General features: G+C 26.9%; 1 long non-coding RNA gene across 3 annotated transcripts; it reads right to left on the bottom strand.

The window, feature by feature from the left end:
- Positions 1 to 571: 571 nt before the first annotated feature.
- Positions 572 to 2965, bottom strand: LOC124421123. Of its 3 annotated transcripts, XR_006941521.1 has the most exons (4): positions 2349 to 2937; positions 1951 to 2206; positions 900 to 1119; positions 572 to 746 (listed from the first exon to the last, which is right to left on the bottom strand). It is a non-coding gene; the product is annotated as an uncharacterized LOC124421123 (long non-coding RNA). The 3 variants fall into 3 exon arrangements; XR_006941519.1 differs by lacking the exons at positions 572 to 746; positions 1951 to 2206 and having other exon boundaries at positions 1059 to 1119; positions 2345 to 2965; XR_006941520.1 differs by lacking the exons at positions 572 to 746; positions 1951 to 2206 and having other exon boundaries at positions 1059 to 1119; positions 2349 to 2965.
- Between the last annotated feature and the right edge of the window lie 588 nt (positions 2966 to 3553).

The raw sequence follows: 3553 nt of genomic DNA, 5'->3' as shown, positions 1-3553 counted from the left end.
AGACTATAGACTAGACTATAGACTAGACTATAGACTAGACTATAGACTAGACTATAGACTAGACTATAGACTAGACTATAGACTAGATTATAAACTAGACTATAAACTTTACTATAGACTAGACTATAGACTAGACCATAGACTAAACTATAGATTAGGCTATGGACTATACTATAGACTATAGGCTAGACTATAGATTAGACTATGGACTAGACTATAGACTAGATTATATACTAGTCTATAGACTAGGCTATCGACTAGATTGTCGACTAGGCTATAGACTAGACTATAAACAGGACAATAGACTAGGCTTTAGACCAATCTTTAGACTATAGACTAGATTGTAGACTATACTATAGACTAGACAATAGACTAGACAATAGACTAGACAATAGACTAGACTATAGAATAGCCTACAGACTCGACTATAGACTCGACTATAGACTAGACTATACTAGACTATAGACTAGACTTTTCAGAGAGTGATTTTATATAAAAAGGTATTGTAACATTACAATAGTACTAAATTTTCCATTTCTGTCTAACACCCTAAAAATAATACAAAATTCTAACAAGGGGTCCCTCTATCAATCTCTCATATTGAAATTTTTATAAAAACTAAAAAAATGTGTGTCAAATTAATGATTTTTTTTTCTTTTACAAACTTACATGCTGCTGTTTTCATTATGTTTTACTCCTTTTTCTTGGTGATAATTAACGTTGAGGTCACACTCACTTAAAAATCACTTAAGAGAGAATGAGAGAGATAAGTGAGTTCTCAAGTTGGAAAGTAAATTTAAAACAAAGTTTTCTTTTTAATGATTTTAATAATTTGTTTTAAAGTTGTAAAAGAAAATTATTGTAAAATTTTTTCATTGTTTTTTTGGTAATTTGTTTACCTTTTTGTTGTTGTATAATGATAATTAATGTTGCAACTGTTGAGTTGTTGTTTTAAATTAGTTTTTAAAAACATTGGATTTGTTCCAATTGCCAATATTGCAATTGTTGTAATTATTTCACTCATTTACTAATTGCGTTTTTTTTTTAATTTGAATTAGTTTATTTTTTTTTTTTTTTGCTATTTTAGTGATTTGATTAATTTGCAAACAAATAATTGCGCTGCAGGTTAAAAGAAAGACAACAGTAATAATGTAAACAATATAAATTATTTAATTAAACAATTTTTATATTTATTGATTTTAAATTAAGCGTTATAGATAAATTTTATTCACTTTTATTGTGTTTTGATTTTAAAATTTATTTTGCATTTTTTTCCTAGATTAAAACTTCATTCAGTTTGTTTTGGGCCAATTGCATTTCGTTCGTTTACGTCAAAATTCAATCCTCTTTTTACTTTTACTATTGGGACCAGCGAAGGCCCCAATTGTTTCAAAAATCCGCAAAAGGATTGACTTCACTTAAAGTCGCTGCATCCCTTTACTTTTAAGTTTGAAAATCAAAATTTTTCTTTTATACTCAATTTTTCATTATAAAACGGAAAGAGCAATAAACTAAAATCCTCAAATTTTTACTAAAAATTCAAGTTTTTATTAAAAATCTAATTTTTATACAAAATCCCCCAATTTTTTTAAAGGAAGTCATATTTTAACAAAAAACTATAATATTAGATGAAAATCTGCTATTTTTTTGGAATTGTTTACTTTCAAAACACAATCAGCTGTTGAAATGTCATCTTCAAGGTGAATCCATTTTGACAGCTGATTATTTTCTTTAGTTTAAGAGAATTTACTACAAGGCTATCAAACTCAAATATGACCTAGTTTTTTTTTTGAATTTGCCTTGGACTTGAGCTAGTATAGATTCGACTTTTACTTCAGCTTATGAAATCGCCTTGATAAAACAAATTTTTATGAAATTTTTAAATTTTATTGTAAAAATATTTATTTAAACTTTTTCGTTTTTATAATTTTATAGGTTATATTTAATTACAACTGCCATTGAAATGTAATAAAACTAGTTTTTTTTCGCTGTTTCTTTGTTCATTTCTTTACCAATAATAAATTGATAAATAAATTTTCTTTTATTTAAAACATATTAAATTTTCTTTAAAAACTTCTTTTTTTTTTATTAACAAATAAATTGATTTTATTATTTTTTATCACAACACTTCCTTATTAATGTTATAAAAGAAGAAGCAGCAGCAGCAACAACAACAACAGTTAAATTGTTTCTCTATTATATTAAGCTGTTTGTTTTTGTGAAGAAAGAAACTTCATTATCAACACTTTTATCATCATAAACACGAGCTGTTTTTATAGGTTTGTGTGAATATGTGTAATTTTCTTTTATTTTTTTCTATATTATTAAAAATAAACACACTCACTCACTGTTTTAAAATACACAGTGGGGTAAACACAACTCAATTGCACTTTTTTTTCTTTATTTCTGTTTTATTATAAAATAAAAATAATAACAGACAGACAGAGTCCATCATTATTATAAACACACAAACACTTTGCTACTAATTCTTCTTATTTTCATACGAACAGTGTGATAAACAGAGAGAGGGACCCACAGAAACATATGTATACATTCTCTCTCTCTCTGCTCCTCTACATTTTATATTGATGATAGTGATTTTTTTCTTTTCATTCGTTTATATTTGTGTAGTTGGTCTACAATTACTTAAACAAAATAAAACTAATTTTTTTTATTATTTCTTACACTCCGCGTCCGCGTAACGTTCCAAGTACTCGTAGGAGATAAATGATTTTTTTATATGTTTATTTTAATTTTTGTTCCTATTTCTTCTCGGACGACTACTTGGTATTATTGGATGATGTTGTGAACACTCACGTTGCTATAAAACGACTGATGAATATGAAAAGAAACTAATAGCTCGATGACTGAAAACTGCTGACTGACTCTGTAAAGCCAAAAGCAACAGCAACAACCAAAAGCAAATACAAAAATTGTATACAAAAAAAAATATAAAGAAAATGAAAAAAATCAACAACAACAACCAGGCAGTCAACCAGTCTAAATATGTATAAAAAAAGTTTATATCTCTACATACAAATATAAACATACATACTTACATAAATATCTACATTTATATTATATGTATGTACAAAATAAAAGAGGTGTGTGACGGAGGAGAATACGCTATAACAAATCTACATTAAATATATGTACATATTTACGTATATTCGTACATACATACATAAATGTATACTATACATTGATTGTGTGCCAGTACCATGACTTTCTAAACAGCTGAGCGACGAGTATACGAAATAACAGATAATAACAACAACACTAACAACCAAAACGACGACTACGTCAATATGAGTGTTAACAATTAAGTGTTTTTTTTTAAAGCAGTTCTTTATGGAAAAAAATATTAACTGAAAGGGTTATATCGTAAATAAATCGGTAATTCTTAAATCTAAAGGAACTTTTGTAAAGTATTGAGTAGCTCCGAATCGAAATTGAGAATATATTTAACATATTAAGATTTCGAGGTATCGTGTCATAAAGTTTGGAAACCTCCATTTTTGTGGTATTATTTGAAACGTTATTTTGGTTTCTG

The sequence above is a fragment of the Lucilia cuprina genome, unplaced genomic scaffold, assembly GCF_022045245.1.
Source record: "Lucilia cuprina isolate Lc7/37 unplaced genomic scaffold, ASM2204524v1 Scaffold_2149, whole genome shotgun sequence".
In the NCBI taxonomy this organism is placed as follows: domain Eukaryota; kingdom Metazoa; phylum Arthropoda; class Insecta; order Diptera; family Calliphoridae; genus Lucilia; species Lucilia cuprina.
Note: the sequence above shows the minus strand (reverse complement) of the source record. Positions and strands in the feature narration are given on the sequence as shown.